This window comes from Stenella coeruleoalba, assembly GCF_951394435.1.
Source record: "Stenella coeruleoalba genome assembly, chromosome: 17".
NCBI lineage: Eukaryota > Metazoa > Chordata > Mammalia > Artiodactyla > Delphinidae > Stenella > Stenella coeruleoalba.
Window position 1 is genome coordinate 72,162,988 of NC_137163.1, and position 18,132 is coordinate 72,181,119.

Genomic DNA, 18,132 nt, shown 5'->3' on the forward strand with positions numbered 1-18,132 from the left:
TCTAATTTGGGTTTCTTTTATAGTAATTTCTTCCTTATTGTAATTTTCCTGAATATCATATTATCTATTTTTCCTCTATTACTAGCCTTTTCATATAGAGACATTTCGAGCCATATCATCTTGGGCATTTTAATCATTTGTTAACTAAATCAGTATTTATGGAGCAACTGCAATGGGGAAAGCAGTATGTTAGACACTGGAAATATGCACATAATTTATACATGGATTCTGCCTTCATTTGTCTTACTGTCTAACAATAGGAGTCAGGACATTTACATAAATGCCTTTGTTTTAAGTATGCAAAAGATTTACGAAGAAGAGATACGGATATTCAGAAAACGAATAGATTCTTTTGGATTGGATGAAGGAAAAACTTCATAATGGGACTGACATTTAAAATAGGCGTTCTAATGTTGCTTTGAACTTGGATACTGAAGTTTAAGGAAAAGAACACTTTGGGCACACAAAACAGTATGAATAAAGGGAAAGATGGACTTACAATGGAGTTCATAGAGGGAACAGTAAATAGATTACAAGATAGAAATACTTTTAGCTATAAGAAACAGGAAACCTTTCTAAACAGTGATTTAAACATAAGAATATTTGTAGAGTACTTATAGAGAGCCTTAAGACAGAACAGCTCAAGATAAGTTTCTTGATTCAGGCATATCCTGAAAGACCCAGACCATTTCCATCCTTCCATTCTTGCATCATTACCATGTTAGCCTTCATCCTTGAACTTCCCCCTTTATCTCATTTTTTAGAATTAAACTGCACGTCCACGTCTAGACCATGGGGAGGAAGGAGTAGAAATGACAAATGCCATTCTGATTCCTTCTCTGAAGGACTGTTGTTTCCCCAGAAAAAGACGGAGTTGGAAAAATAAAAGAGGCCATGGTGGTGGACAGGTAATCTGATAAGCAGCTGGCAGTGTCTGCCAGACTTGCTTTGGCTTCACTTTGGGTTTTCAATGTTTACAGGGATACACTGGGTGAAAACTTAGGAATTGTGCTTTGAGACCAATCCATATTGTTCAGTCCAGTGGTCACAGTTCACCCCTCCACTCACCTGACCTCTTTTGACATTTGACCCTTTTAACTCTCCTTCCTTCTTAAGCTCTCGTGTCACCCCCTTTTCCCATTGTTTCCCTTCTTCCTCTTTAGTTGCTCCTTCTCAATGTACTTTGCTGGTGCTCTTCTGCTCCTCACAGAAATGTCAAGGTTCCTGGTTTCTCTCCCAGGTCCTTGCCTCTTCTCACTATTCCAAATGAAATTCATATGCCATCTTATATATGTTTGCTGCTATATTGCTTCTAAATCTCTAGCACAAGCCTCAAACTGTTCTTCCAGCTTTTATACTTATTTTTTTTTAAGAGAGAGATTGTTAACTTTGTTTATTTATTTATTTGGCTGCGCCAGGTCTTAGTTGCCGCATGCAAGATCTTCATTGCGGCATGCGGGATCTTTTCGTTGCATCCTGTGGGCTCTTAGCTGCGGCATGCGGGATCTAGTTCCCCGACCAGGGATCAAATCTGGGCCCCCCTTGCTCAGAGTTCCAACTGCTGGACCACCAGGGAAGTCCCTGTATTTATTTTTGACTTTGGGGTCCCTCCAATCCGTTTTACACCTTCTGCTTTCACTCACATTGCCTCTACCTGGTATACTATGTTCCTTCGCATTTTTGTGTGGTAAATTAATTCTCATTCAGGCTATAGTTCAAGTGACATTCCTTTCAAGATGTTCTCTTATATTCTCATGTTGATTCTCCTCCTCTGTGCTATCTGATATTATTTTTTCGCTGTAGCCATTCTTTTAGAGACAACTTATCTTTCTCCCCAAGAGAAAAATAGGTAATTTATTGCAACCAATTGTATTCCAGATTTCTTTAACACTTCTACAAAATTACATTCTATCACATCAGCTCACATAGCATCAAACTTACCAGAGGAAGGAAACAACTATATTTACATTTAAAATGAATTATTTTTAGTGCACTTGTGGGTATAAGATGTGGTGTACATCCATTTGAACTTCTCTATTCTGTATTTTTTTTTTTTTTTCCGGTATGCGGGCCTCTCACTGTTGTGGCGTCTCCCGTTGCGGAGCAGAGGCTCCGGACACGCAGGCTCAGCGGCCATGGCTCACGGGCCCAGCTGCTCCGCGGCATGTGGGATCTTCCCGGACCGGGGCACGAACCCGTGTCCCCTGCATCGGCAGGCGGACTCTCAACCACTGCGCCACCAGGGAAGCCCTCTATTCTGTATTTTTAAGGTACTGCCTTTTCTCTATTAGACTTTAGCTAAAGGTACGTATAGTTTGCTCCAGAGATTACTCAATTTATTTGTATAATGAGACTGGGTAGAGCCACGTTACCCAATTAAACTAATAACTTACATTCTATCCTGTCTCATAGATCCACCTGTATTAACAGATTAAGTTGTTTGCAGAGTACATCCATTAAAATACAAGCTCTTGAAGGGTGAGTACCTGTGTATCTTATATGCCTAGGCACCAAATAGGGATTTAATAAATTTTTAATTAATTAAAATGCTTAGTATTGATCGACTGGTAAATTTTAATTCACTGAGAACAATAACTTGAGTGATCTTTAATTGTGCACTAATATTTGTATTGAGTGTATTAAGGTAAAATAGAAACAGGAGGTCTGGCAGTATTAGTGATTATCATTTGTACTACTCTTATGCTAACATACTGATCAATTGTGTTGTTTATCGCTCTTTGCTAATTATTTATTGACCGTACTACCAGCCTTTGTTCTCTGAGTTATTCCACTTTGTGTCTGAAATATTGTACATTGCCTGAGGCTTGTCCTCCTGCAAAACAGATGGCTAAGAAATCTCTCTACCTCTTTATGTCCCTTGAAACAACTAACCACAAAGAAGCACTCTGCTCTCCTTTACTCAGAGGTAACACCCATCTCCAACCCGCCTTGTGACTCCCATAAGACTCACTGGCCAGCCTTCTTCATGATCACCTTGCTTAGTTGCCTCTGTAAGACCCCAAGTTTTCTCCTTCCTCGAGGCATTCTACATTAAGAAATATATTTCCTAATGCAATAGCCTGAATAAAATTTTCCCCTTAATTGTGTAATACAGTCTGTCTTTCATGTAAGAGATGCCTTGGGATAGAAATACATGATTAGGATAAAATAAACAAGTAAAATTAAAATATTTACTACTATATTAACAGATAGAATTCTATTTTAAATTACACACACACACACACAATGCAGGTATTCGATAACATATCTTAGAGAGAAAAGTGAAATTCAGCAAGTTGTTGGGTTAAAATAATCTCTGTAATAGAATATTGTTTTCTGTGTTTTTACATAGTTCATTATTGCAATGAGGATGAATACAATAACAACCACTTATTTAAATGTAGGGAAATACTTTAAACTGTTTGGGTAGTGTTTTCGTTTCCTAGTGCTGCTCTAACAAAGTATCGCAAAATTAGTGGTTAAAAACCCACAAATTTTCTATCTAACAGTTCTGTACATCAGAAGTCCAAAATGGGTCTTACTGAACTAAAATCAAGGAGTCAGCAGGGGTGTGTTTCTTAATCTGTCTTCTCGCCCTTTCCAACTTCTAGGGGATGCCTCCTCTCCTTGGCTTATGATCCCCTTCTGCCATTTTTAAAATCAGCAACATTGCAGCACTATTTACAGTAGCCAGGACATGGAAGCAACCTAAATGTCCATCAACAGAAGAATGGATAAAGAAGGTGTACATATGTACAATGGAATATTACTCAGCCATAAAAAATAACAAAATAATGCCATTTACAGCAACATGGATGGACATAGAGATCATCATACTGAGTGAAGTATGTCAGACAGAGAAAGACAAAATATCATATATTACGACTTATATGTGGAATCTTAAAAAATGGTACAAATGAACCTATTTACAAAAAATAAATTGAGTCACAGTTGTAGAAAACAACCTTATGGTTACCAAGGGGGAAGGCGGGGGATGGATAAATTGGGAGACTGGGACTGACATATACACACTACTATATATAAAATAGATAACTAATAAGAACCTACTGTATAGCACAGGGAACTCTATTTAATACTCTGTAATGACCTATACGGGAATAGAACCTAAAAAAGAGTGGATATATGTATATGTATAAGTGACTCATTTTGCTGTACAGTAGAAACTAACACAACATTGTAAATCAACTATACTCCAATTTTAAAAATTAATTTAAAAAAAGAAAATAAAAACACTAATTCAAAAATAAAATAAAATAAAATCAGCAACAGTGAGTTGAGTTCTTATCACGTCACACCAGTCTGACCTCCTCCTCCACTTTCTTTTTTCACTTTAAAAGATCCCTGTGATTATACTGGGCCGAACTGTACAATCAAAGATAATATCTCCTTCTTAAGGTCAGCTCATGAACAACCTTAATTCCCCTTCATCATACATAACATATTCGCAGGGTGTAGAGATTAGCACTTGAACATCTTCAGGCAGCTATTATTCAGCCAACCACAGATAATATGTTCGTTTTACCCTAAGTAGAAATAAATTCTTCTGGCAGAAGCAGTCTTAGGAAAATTGTGCTGTAGATGAGGTTTCTCTGCTCGTGTCTGAGATCTTTTTCTTTCCTTTACCCAGGCTTGCTCCTGCCCCATCTATGCCTTTTGCCCAGCCACTATCTCTTTGCCCCATTATTCCTCTGCACAAACCTCCTCTCAGGAAAGGTTCTAATGAATTCAGTCCTAGGACAGGACTGAAGCCATTAGTCCAATTCATTATAGATCGTCATATTTTTATAGTTTAACAGATGCTAACACGTCTAATTTCAGAGGAAGCGTTTTGCTGGTGGAGGTGCATTTCAGAACTGTGAGACTGTGCTGTGCACAAAGCCATCCGATCACAAGGATTGTGCTCCTGTTAAAGTTCCACTAGGAAAGACAGATTTCAATTTTGGAACTCAGTGACAGCATAAACAACTGATTGTCTAGCTGCTTACCTTAATCTAGTTCCCAAATCTCCACGAGGCACAGAAAACAAAATAAAATAAAACAAAAACTCTTTAAAAATGCACAGGCAATGAAGCCACTCCTCCTCACATAGGTCTTCTTAAAATTAGGTCACCTAGAAAGAAGATAAAAATTATTAACCACAGAAATAAAAGAGAACGTTATTATGGATCCTAAATATCAAAAGGATAATAAACGAGTACTATGAACTAAATGATATTTTATTAAATTCAACAACTCAAATGAAATACATTTTAGAAAGATACAAGTTTTCAAGCTCATTAATGAGGAAATAAAGAAATATGAGTAGCCAAATGTCTACTAAATAATGATTCATAATTGTAAACAGTCCCATACAGAAAATTTCCAGACCAGAGAGGTTTCTTGGTGAACGTTCCCAAGAAAGAAGAAAGAATACCAATAATACATAAAACCTTTCAAAAAAAGTAGAAAAACTCTTTCCTACTCATTTTAAGAGAGTAGCATTATCCTGATATCAAAGCATTGAGGCATTACAAGAAAAAAACACAACAACTATAGACAGTATCTTTCAAGAATGTAGATGCAAAATTCCATGATGAAATGTTAGCAAATCGTATCTATTACTATTATAGATGATAATGATGCCGAAATGATGGATATCCACATATAAAATAATGAAATTGGACCCTTATCTCACAACATATACAAAAATTAACTTAAAATTGATTAAATATCTAAATGCAATGGATAAAACTATAAAACTCTCAGAAGAAAGCAAAGGACTAAATCTGCATAACATCAGATTTAGCAATAGATTCTTAGACACGATGCTAAAGCATAAACAACAAAGAAAAAATAGACAAATTAGACTTCATCAAAATTTAAAACTTTTGTGCTTCAAAGGACATGATCCAACAAATGAAATGCCAACCAATAATAAAAAATACTTGCAAATCATTATATATCTAATGAGGAATTTATTTCTTGAATATATAAAGAACTCTTACAAATGCAAATCAAAATTACAATGAGGTATGACATCACAACCACTAAAATGGCTATAATCCAGAAGAGATAATTACAGATTTTGGTGAGGAGGTGGAGAAATCAGAACTGTCATACACTGTTGGTCAGAATATAAAATGGTGCAGCCATTTTGAAAAAGAGCCTGGCCATTTTTCAAATTGCAAACATGGAATTAAATATGATCCAGCAATTCCACTCCTAGCAATATACCTAGAGTAATGAAAACGTATGTCCACACAAGAACTTGTGCATGAATATTTATAGCAGCATTATTATTCATGATAGCCAAAAGGTGGAATAATCCAAATGTCCATCAACTGAGTAATGAATAAACAAAATGTGGTATATTAATATCATGGAACATTCTTTGCTTATATGGATGAATCCTGAAATCATCACGCTTGGTGAAAGAAGCCAGTCACAAAACATGAAAATTTTATAATTTATTTATATAAAATATTCAGAATAGGCAAATCTATAGAAACAAAAAGTAGATTAGTGGTTGCTTAGGTGTGGAAAGATAGAAGGATAGGAGAGTAACAGCTAAAGATTGCAGGTTTCTTTTTGAGATGATAGAAATGCATTGATGTGGTGATTGTTGCACACTTCTGTGACTATAAAAAAAATTGACCTGTATACTTTAAAACAGATGATTTGTATGATATGTGAATTATATCTAAATAAAGCTGGTGACTGCATGCTTTCCCAGCTGCTGTCTGAGGATCCAGCTTATAATCAGCCTGCAATTTAAAGCTGACTGGGATCCTGCCTGGAGCCCAGAAGAGCCAGTGGGCACTTCCTCAACTGTCTCCCTCTTGCTTGCTCCAACAATAAGACCAAGTCTCCAGCTTCTCCCTAGAAAGAGCTTGTCCACACATCTAGCACCCTAAGTATAATGGCTGCCAGCTGAGCAACTGTCACCGAGCTCTTGGTTCTGACAAGGCTCAGCACTGATGTGTCCCCTGAGACCACATGAAAAAAAAGGCAATTCTAGTTGGATGTAAAAGTGGTCCCAGCAACTATACCTGCTGGATCAGCGCAGATTAAGTGGGCAGAAATACGCAGCACCTAGGTTTCTCCCTGATAGGGGCTAGGCTGCTTAGCTAACCTCCTGACTTTGCCAGCTGTTACCTGAAGATTGGACTTGAATTAGCCTGCACTGGGGAGCTGAAGGGGAAGGCAAGTATTAATCTTTCAGGAGCCAGAAGAGGCATATGGGCAATGTACCACTGGAACACCTATGGGTTCTGGCACACTCTCAATTATTGGGAGCCACTAAAAACAAAGATAGCTGCTTTCAAAACCACCAAGGTTTGAGGGGCAACCAGGAGTTTGGGCCAGGCTGATTGACAAGGTTCATCTCATACAGGAGGCCAGTCTGTCAATACTGAGAGAGGTAACTCTTTGATCTAATGCAGATAAACCAACCCAAAGAGTCAAGGAATATGAATAAACATGGGGAATATGTTCCAAAGAAAAGAACAAGATAAATCTTCAGAAACTGACAATAATGAAGTGGAGATGTGATTTACCTGATAGAGAATTTAAAACAATAGTCATAAAGATGCTTGCTAAGGTCAGGGTAGCAAGGCATGAACAAAGTGAGAATACACCAGTCAGAATGGCCATCATCAAAAAATCTACAAACAATAAATGCTGGAGAGGGAGTGGACAAAAGGAAACACTCTTGCACTGTTGGTGGGAATGTAAATTGATACAGCCACTGTGGAGAACAGTATGGACGTTCCTTAAAAAGCTAAAATAGAATTACCATATGACTCAGCAATCCCACTACTGGTCATATACCCAGAGAAAACCATAACTCAAAAAGACACATGCACCCCAATGTTCACTGCAGCACTATTTACAATAGTCAGGTCATGGAAGCAACCTAGATGCCCACTGACAGATGTATGGTTAAAGAAGATGTGGTACATATATACAATGGAATATTACTCAGCCATAAAAAGGAACAAAACTGGGTTATTTGTAGAGACATGGATGGACCTAGAGACTGTCATACAGAGTGAAGTAAGTCAGAAAACAAATAGCACACATCAGCGTATATATGTGGAATCTAGAAAAATGGTACAGATGAACCTGTTTGCAAGGCAGAAATAGAGACACAGACGCAGAGAACAAATGTATGGACACCATGGGGGGGAAAGGGTGGGATGAATTGGGAGACTGGGATTGACATATAAACAGTAACTAATATGTATAAAATAGATAGCAAATAAAAACTTGCTGTATAGTACAGGGAACTCTACTTCACCTCGCCGTACAGTAGAAACTAACACAACATTATAAAACAACTACATCCCAATTAAAAAAAAAGTCCCAAGTAGAAATTATAGAGCTGAAAAATAAAATTAAAAATTCAATAGAGATATTCAACAGTAGACTAGAACAGCAGAAGACAGGATCAGTGAACTTGAATACAGGCCAGTAGAAATCATCTAATCAGATGAGGAAAAAAGGAAGGAAGGAAGAAAGAAAGAAAAAAAAAGAAAGAAAGAAAGAAAGAAGAGAAAGAAAGAAAGAAAACAGTGAAGATAGTTTAAGGGACTTATGGGACCCCATCGAATGGAACAATAAACATATTTTAGGTGTCCCAAAAAGAGAAGAGAAAGAGATAGGAACAGAAAGATTTTTCAGAGAAATAATGGCTGAAAACTTCCTTAACCTGGGGAAAGAAACAGCCATCAGATCCAGGAAGTCCAAAAAGTATCAAGAGGAATCCAAAGAAACCCACACCAAGACTGCTCTCTTCATTTATCTTATTGTTTTGTCTTTTATTATGCATGAATTATTTTAGGTGACCTTTTATTTTTGTTTTTATTTCAATTCACATCAAATGTATCTTTGAGGTATTTATGGAATAGATTTTTGGATGATAGATGAGAGAGAGAGAGATATTTCCTCGGTAAAGAATACAGATCTCCTAATAGGTTTCATTATTTAGAGTCTTTTTCACTATGTACTTTTGGTCTAATATTCTAAAATGGAATGTTACCCACACATTTTCTAACAGAACAGGAAATTGTTCTTACTTGTTTGAAAATTTTACCTTGACTCTTTTGTCCTACATGACAGCTTTAAAATAATGTTGCTTTCAGACTTTAAAATAATGTTGCTTTCATACTGTATTACCTGTAACTGCCCTTCTGGGATCTATTTTTCTGAGCACAGCACTTGTGTTAGTACCTTCAGGCTACACATGTATCAAGAGTAAATGGCTGCATTTTTAGTGGGCTGTTCATGGCAACTAATTAGGGTCAGAGATAAATAGGGAAATGGAAGGCTGCCCATTTATTTATATTACTCTGATCATTTTGCTTTTTGGCCATTTCTATGTATCTTTCAATATGTGGATGCAGGAGACTGTGACAAGTCACTTAATAATTAGGAGAGATACCCATGAAATGAATGTGGCTCTGCTGTGGTTGTCTTCAGGCACTTGCTCTTTTCTTTTCTCCTCCACAGCTTACTGAAGGTGCACCTTAACCAAGAGAGATTCGGCTTCCTGGATGGACATTTCTTTTTGTCAGTGGAGATTAAAGCTAACCAATCCAAACAGCTGCCATGAATATCTGGTGATATCCTTCAGGTGCCGTTTTTATTTCTAATCTGTTGCTTCTACTGTTATCAGTATAACTAATCATTGCCTTACTTTGTTGGAATTATTATTTCAACAAATAATCTAGGAAATCTAGGAAGGGGGGAAATGCCTGAAATATATCAGATAGTATCCTAATATAGCAGGTGGCACTATAAAAAACTATAAAAATTATACAGATAAAGAATATAAAACTTATACATAATAATGATCCTGGTAGTCACTGAAATTCATGAAATTCAGTTGCATCATCGTAAATTATATATATGCATATTTTAGTACATCTTAAAATTACTTAACAATGTTATATATATAGCAAAAATGGACTAATACTGACAATACAGCCAAAACTCTCATGGCTCCGTAATTTGCATTTGACTATTCCAAAATAGTTTTTTACTTTTTAAGAGAAATTAGGACCTACTGAATAGAACACGGAACTCTACTCAACACTCTGGAATGCCCTATATGGGAAAAGAATCTTAAAAAAGAGTGGATATATGTATATGTGTAACTGATTCAATTTGCTGTACACCTGAAACTACACAATATTATAAATCAACTACACTCCACAAATTTTTTTTTTTTAAAAAAGAGAGAAAGTACCTTGTAAAGGTTAGGTCTCCACAAAATGTATTTCAAAGGGATTACTTTCCTCCAGTTTGAACCATAGTTTGAGGACATAGTAAATAATAAGGAAGCTTTGTAGTTTTGTTTTTTTCACATGCACACACTGTATTTTATTTTTACAAGAGAGAAATAAACTGACACCAAGCATTGTAAATGGATGACCACAACAAAAGCAAAAATGAGTGCAATTACCAAACACGAAACACACTCACACTATGTCATAATACTGACATTCAGTCCGGTAATCCTCCACTGTAACAGGAAGCTTTGTTTTTAACAAGTGGTTAGCTCTCATCAAAACTGCCATTGTTTTGAGAAAAAAAGAAATGTATATTTGCGCACAGGGAGGTGATAACGTGCAACAATTTCCTCCACATAGCCTTAGCTCTGTTACTGTAAGCCTGAAATTGTTGTGCAGAAAGTATAAGCCAATCATTTTATCAAGCATGGTAGGAAATTTATATCATAAGTCTTCCCAGATTCTGCTAGTGTGGACAACTTACATATATATTTCTCCACATAGCTCTAACATCTATTTAACACTTGAAATCATAATCCTCACAAGATCCTCGGCACATCCTGAGAGAAGCTGCATAAAACTGTTTATGAATTTGGTAACAAACATCTATTAATATGGTGCCATAATATGAAACTGAACATTCAGACCTCACTAGCTGCTACAGTTATTATGATTGGGAACTGTAGGGGCTTAAGCAACCATTTATTATGCTCACGAATTTGGCTGTAAGACATTCAGTCAGGGCCCTGTGGAGACGGCTCTCCTCTCTGCTCTGCGATGTCTGGGGTCTCAGCTGGAAGACGCAAAGGCCCGGAAAACAGGGCTTCCGAAGGCTCACTTACACGTACATCTGCCAGCTGATGCAGGCTGCTGGCCGAGACCTTAGCTGGTGCTGTCAATCAGAACTCGTGTAAGTCCCCCTGTGTGGCCTGGTTTCTTCACAACATTGTGGTGGGCCCACGGGAAAACATCCGACGACCGGGAGGAGCCAGGTGCAAGTTATGTGACCAGCTGTGACCTAGCCTCTAGTTCCTGAATTCTGTCATTTTCTCCTTGTCGAGGCAGCCATAGCTCTAATTTCAAGGGGAGGGGAATCTGAAGCCACCTCTTGATGGGGGGCGGCAAGGTTCTGGAAAAAGATATGGGACAAGCAATACTCTGTGATCATTTTTGGAAACTGTAATCTGCCACTTTAACCATGAAAGAAATATCAAAATAGTGTGAGTGTACATAAATTAAACACTACTAGATTGTTGTGGGTTTTTTGTAAAACTTTCAGCCTCTTTAAGGGGCATATCTTTGATTTCCTTGACTTCCACTGGGCTCCTATTACTGGTAATTTTCTACATATAATAGTCACTGCATGGGTTTGTTTAGAATAGTCAGAATAGTTCTTAACACATTGTGACTGGAAGTGTCTTAGATTTACCATGTCTTTTTATAAAAACACTGCTAAATTGTTACAGGAAGATGAAAGGAAAAAACTGTTATTCACTTTGATATCTTCAGATTACTGTTCTAGAACTCAAGTATTAAATTATATTGAAAAAGGACTGTCTGCAAGGAGGATAACAAGGGCTTGCACACATTGAATAATTCACAGTGAGAACAAAACACAGAACGCCAAGCATATAATGCCACAGTTGATCTCACACCACATCTGAGTTCAAGGTTTGCCCAGGGAATTTAAAATGGAGTCTGGCCAGAATCAGAGGACAGATTTTGGCCATGCAAGAAGAAATGAACATGGTGATGATGAGAATGTAAATTATAAGTGTGAAAACCCTAAAAACCTATTTAAAATCTTCAAAATTCCTGTTTGAAGATTGAAAAGAACAATGTAATTCAAATTATAATTAATTTAGTAAATTACAAACATGTATATTGAATTTATTTTTGACACATCCAGAAAAAATTTCATCCTATACATTATTGGATATTTCTCCAAATCATTAAGTTAATTTGGGGAGAAAAAAAGAAAACACAAAAACTCTGTATTCTAACTCTTCCAAATATGATTGATATATTACCCTACTCTGGGCCAATATAAAGGCTGTGTACTAGAAACCACAATCTAATAAGTTATTTACCATACTTAATTTCATTTTCTATAAAGACAGTTTTTATAATCACTTGCGCAAAAAAATGTACAAAATAGCAAGCGCTATAGGTAAATGTAAATAAATTCTCAATGAACTATTTAACCATACGGTACTCAGTTTGGTTATGGAATTACTGAGTGTTCGCTCTTCTTTCTCTGGTTTCCTAAGGGGAAAGATTAGATGATTGGTTTTAGATCTTTCTTCTTTTCCAATATATGCATTTAATGCTATAAACTTCCTTCTAAGCACTGCTTTTCCTGTACCCCACAAATTTTGATATTTTAAAAAAAATTTTCGTGTGTTTAAAATGTTTAAATTTTTTCTTGAGACTGTGTCTCAACCTATGTGTTATTTAGAAGTGTGTTGTGTTCATTAAACGAGGAGGCCATTAGACCAAGGTGGCTCTTATGCCTTGGTAGCTACATAAGCCAAGGTGGCTCTTATGCCTTGGTAGCTACATAAGCCACAGTCAATGCACTAGGATCTGAGAAAATGAAACTTAAGAACAATCATAAACAGCCAACCAGGCTTTCCCAAATAAAGAAATGTCTTACGCTACAGCCAATCAAAATTTTCCTTGCTTTGCTTCCTTGTCTTCTCTATAAAAATATCTCCTCTAGTTCTGTGGGTGGAGGGCTCCTAAAAACTTTGGGCTTGACACTGCCCAATTGGAATCAATGTATGCTCAAATAAACTCTTGGAAATTTTAATGTGCCTCAGTTTATCTTTTAAGAGTTGCTTAATTTCCAAATATTGGTGGGGGGTTGGTTAATCGCTACCTTTCTATTACTGATTTCTAGAGTAATTCCATTGTGGTTTAAAAATACACTAAGTATGATTTTTTGTTCATTTAAATTTGTTAAGTGTATTTCATGGTCCAGAATATGGACTATTTTGGTGAATGTTCTATGCAAGCTTGGGGAAAATGTATATTCTCCTACTGCTGGACAGAGTATTCTAGAAATGTTCATTAGACCAAGTTGATTTGAGGATACTGTTCAGGTCATCTATATCTTTACACATTTTCAGCCTCTTGATATATCAATTACTGACAGGTGTTAAAATATCCAACAATAAAATATAATTGTGCATTTCTCCCTTCAGTTCTATCAGTTTTTGCCTTATGAATTTTGGGGTTCTTCTGTTGTTCGCATACACATTTAGCATTGTAGTGTGTTCCTGGAGAATTTACCCCTTTGTCCTTATATAGTGGCCATCTTTAATCCCGATGATCTCCTTGTTTTGTTCTTTTTTTTTTTTTTTTTTTGCGGTACGCAGGCCTCTCACTGCTGTGGCCTCTCCCGTTGCGGAGCACAGGCTCCGACGCACAGGCTCAGCGGCCATGGCTTACGGGCCTAGCCGCTCCGCGGCATGTGGGATCTTCCCGGACCGGGGCACGAACCCGCGTGCCCTGCATCGGCAGGCGGACTCTCAACCACTGCGCCACCAGGGAAGCCCGATCTCCTTGTTTTGAAGTCTGCTTTGTCTGAAATTAATGCAGTTACTCCAGCTTTCTTTTGATTAGTATTACCATGGTATATATTTCTCAATCCTTTCACATGAAACCTGTCTTTATATTTAAAATGAGTTTCTTTTAGAAAACATTGTTGGGTCTTACTATCCACTCTGAAAATCTTTGTCTTTTAATTGTTATTTAAACCATTCAGATTGAAAATAGTTGTTGATACAGCTAGATTAATAGCTACCATGTTTGTAACTGCTTTCTATTTATTGCATTTGTCTTTTTGTTATGTCTCCCTTTCTCTTCTTTTTAAATTTTTACTTTATATTGGAGTATAGTTGATTTACAATGTTGTATTAATTTCAGCAAAGTGATTCAGCTATACATATACCTATTCTTTTTCAAATTTTTTTCCCATTTAGGTTATTACAGAATATTGAGTAGAGTTTCCTGTGATATACAGTAGGTCCTTGTTGATTATCTATTTTAAATATAGTAGTGTGTATATATAAATCCCAAAATTGTGTTTTTCTTTTTTCTCCTTATTTACTGCCTTTCATTGTTTTAACTGATCATTTTTAATGATGCCATTTTATCTTCTGTTAGCATATCAACTGTATTTATTTTTAAAATATTTTATTGGTTTCCCTAGTTTAAAATATACATTTTTAATTAGTATAATTCCACCCTGAACTACAACTATACACCTTCACATTTCACTTAATAACAAAATCTTCCCAATTTCTCCTTCCTGTCCCTTGTGATACTGCTGATATTCATTTTACTTCTCCATATACGAATTACTTTGTTGTTATTATTGCTTAAAACAGTGAGATATTCTTACCTTCATGTATTTTTTCTCTTTATGTAAATCTTTCCTTTCTTTATGTAAATCCAGGTTTCTGACCTATATATTCCCCTCCTGCCTAAAGAAGTTTAGCATTTCTGGTGGGTCATATCTGTCACCAGTGATTTCCCTCAGTTTTTGTTTATCTGAGAAAGTATTTATCCTTCATTTTCCAAAGATAATTTTGCTGGCTACAGAATTCAAGTTTAGTGCTTTCTCCTTCAACACTTTAAACATTTCGTGTCTCTCTCCTTTTCTTCCATGTGTCCTGATGAGAAACATTTGTTTTCTATAGGAAACATCGTTTTCTTTTTTTTTTCCTTCTCTGGCTTCTTTCAAGATTTTGTCTTTAATTAATTTTCTGCAGTTTGAATGTGATATGAGTAGGTATTTGTGTGTTTGTGTGTCTGTGTGTGTATGCATTTTTATCCTATTGGTGTTCTCTGAGTTTCCTGGGTTTGTGATTTTCTGTCTGTCTTTAATTTGGGAAGTTCTTAGCCATCTTTATTTCAAATGTATCTTATGCTCTGTTCTCTTCTCCACTTATTCCAGTTACATTTATGCTATACCTTTCCACAGTGTCCCACAGTTTCTGGATATTCTGTTCTTATTTTTGGTTGTGTTTTAGTTTTCCATTTTCTTTTCTCTTTGAATTTCATTGTAGGAAGTTTCTATTGACCTAGATTAATTCTTTTTCAGCTGTTTCAAGCTCCCTGATGAATTCATTGAAGGCATTCTTCATTTCTGTCACAGTGTTGCTTTTTCTAGCATTTCCTTTTGATTCCTTCTTTAAGTTTGCATCTTTCTGTCAACATTACACATCTGTTCTTGTATGCTACTTTTACTATTGTAGCCCTGAACACATTAACTACGCTATTTTAAATTATCTGTTTGCCAATGCCTGCATCTATGTCATATCTGAGTCTGATTCTGATGCTTGCTGCGTCTCTTTAGGGGGTACTTTTCTTGGCTGTTGCATGCCTTGTGTTTTGTTTGTTTTTTTTTTGGAAGCCAGACATGGTGCTATCAGCTAATAGAAACTGAGGTAAATAAACCTCTCATTTGAAGATTTATATTAATCTGGCTAGCAGTTGAGCTGTGTTTAACACTTGTAGCTTATAGTTACCAAAGACTTCAAATTCCTTCAGTATGCTTGTGTCTCCTCTCTCAACTTCAGGTCCGCTTTATAATTCATGTCTGAGAGCCTGTGTCTTGCAGCTCATTCGGCTGTAATCCACTGTTAATCTCCTGGAGAGCTAACGGTGTGATGGTAAGGTGGGAAGTGGGGGGGGGGGGCTTGTACAGTTGTCCAACTGAGCCTCAGTCTTTCAGTGAGCCTGTGTCTCAGGACTGGGACCTCACAAAGTATCTGTCCAGTTGTATAGCTCCCACACCATGTCCCCCTATTGCCCACTCCCTTCTCTGATTTCCAGTTTGTTTTTGTGAAGCCCTGACCCCTGCTGACTATGTTTCCCCCCTCTGTTGAGATCTGAAGTCTAGAGAGGAGGAATCCTCTTCCCTAAGCAGGGATAAGGCTCTGGTGAAGTCCTTTTCCCCAGAGCAGGCTTGTTACAGAGAAGACCGAAGGCATAGTTCACAGCGCTTCCGCTTCCCCACTCCCTACTCCCTGATGAAGCCCTAAGGGGACCATTCTCAGATCTTCACAGGAAAACCTGGTGGGGTTCCTGGGGGAAAAGTCCATGGAAGTGTGGGAGCCCACCGAAACTCTGGCACTGTGGAGTTTCCCTCTGTCATGCTGGTCCACGCTCAGCCTCCAACAGTTCATCAAAATCACCATTTAAGTGCTGCTGCCAGTTTATGGTGCCAGCATCTGCTGCTCCAGGCGGATCTCAGCTCTCTCTCTGGATGTGCCTGTCCCCCCAAATTTCAGGGGAGCAGTTTTCCCTGAAATCTCAGTTCTCTTATTGGTCCAATGAAAGTCTTAATATTCAGTTTGTTCAGCTTTTTCTGTTGTACTGTGAAAGCTTAACTGGGAATTTTTCTCAATGTATTTTTAACTATTTACATTATCCAACTTCTCCAAATCTCCAGAGTCAAGAGCCTAGGTCATCTTTACAGTTTTATGGTCCTTTAAAAATAAGTTACACTAGGAAAACCTCCACCTCAAAGACAAAATGAGTGGTAGGATATCAAACTTAACCAATTTGGGAAATACTACACTTTTTTAAAAAAATCAAAAACAAAAAGCAGAGAGAATGTAAATTAAATTTCGTGGCTATGATAAGCCTCTGAGAAGACTTAACTATTCACTGACACTGCTGAAAATGCATAGTTCTAATAAGGGATGGAGTATAAAATAACAAGAAATAATATAATAAAACAAATATAACATTCTTCATAATTTTAGATCACTTAAGTCATTCATTATCTTAACTGATAGAAAACTATCACTAGTTGCCTATATAATGAAAATTAAGGAAAGGAACTATTCGTGGGCTTTTCTGATAAAGTAAAATGAATGGGAAAACTATTGTTTTTGGTGCGTGGTGACTTTTCCCCAAGGAAATCATCATTCTTATTCACTCAAGCTGTTCTATGACGAAGTTCTCTAGGGCATAGTTTCTTTATCTGAATCTAGAAAGTGGCTGGTTAGATCTCCATCTCGCACTAGCCAGTTAAGTTAAAGATAACCAATGCTCTCTAGTAATTAAGATATTCTCTAATATAAAAAGAGCCATTAATAAAAACCAATTAATGGGTCACAACAGATTTACAGGTTTGATTGGAAGGCTTTCCTTCATTATGGAAATCTGTCATTAATTTATTCATTCTCATCCTATTCATTAAAGTTTCATGGCATTTTTTTAGTTAATATTTTCACCATATGATCCACAGAAAGTATATTTTCTACTTTCATAAAAATGGATTGAGAAAATAACCTTTACTTACTTAAGTCTGAATATCTGTTTTTAGAACTAGCTTTCTATCAGGACTCTGAAAGAGCTGTCACTGTCTCTAGTCCTGACAATTTATTAGTGTAATTTATTGTAATATTATGGGTGGCCTTGCAAAAAATTTGCATGTTATTTGTTACGAAATGAGAATACTTAGAAAACAGTAATGAAGTCATCATTAAGGATAACGTTATATTTTCAGGCCAGCAAGACAATTTAAAAATTAATTTTACTGGCAGGTACTGAAAGTGGTAGAAACTACTGGACTCTGAAATTTGAAATATCTTAGTGGACCTTTAAAGACCATGGTTTTCTGAGTGTTCCTTGTCTTTCTTCCCAGAAGATTTAAACTTACTGACACTTTCGTTATTGACCTATTTTGTATATATGCCTTCCATCCCCACATTTTTCTTCTCTCTTTTAATGTTATTTTTGTCTTGTGTACAGTCACCAGGAATGTTATTATCTATTTTGATCGGGAAGTATGTAGTCTCTCTACGGCAAGTTTATTATG

General features: G+C 36.7%; 1 long non-coding RNA gene across 3 annotated transcripts in view; it reads right to left on the reverse strand.

Moving 5' to 3' along the window:
• The window catches only part of LOC307175927, a 147,010-nt gene that overhangs the window by 124,962 nt on the left and 3,916 nt on the right, over positions 1-18,132 (reverse strand). For all 3 annotated transcript variants that reach the window (XR_013824553.1, XR_013824554.1, XR_013824555.1), the window contains exon 2: positions 5,007-5,131. This is a non-coding gene — a long non-coding RNA (uncharacterized lncRNA). The remainder of the gene's footprint in view (positions 1-5,006; positions 5,132-18,132) is intronic.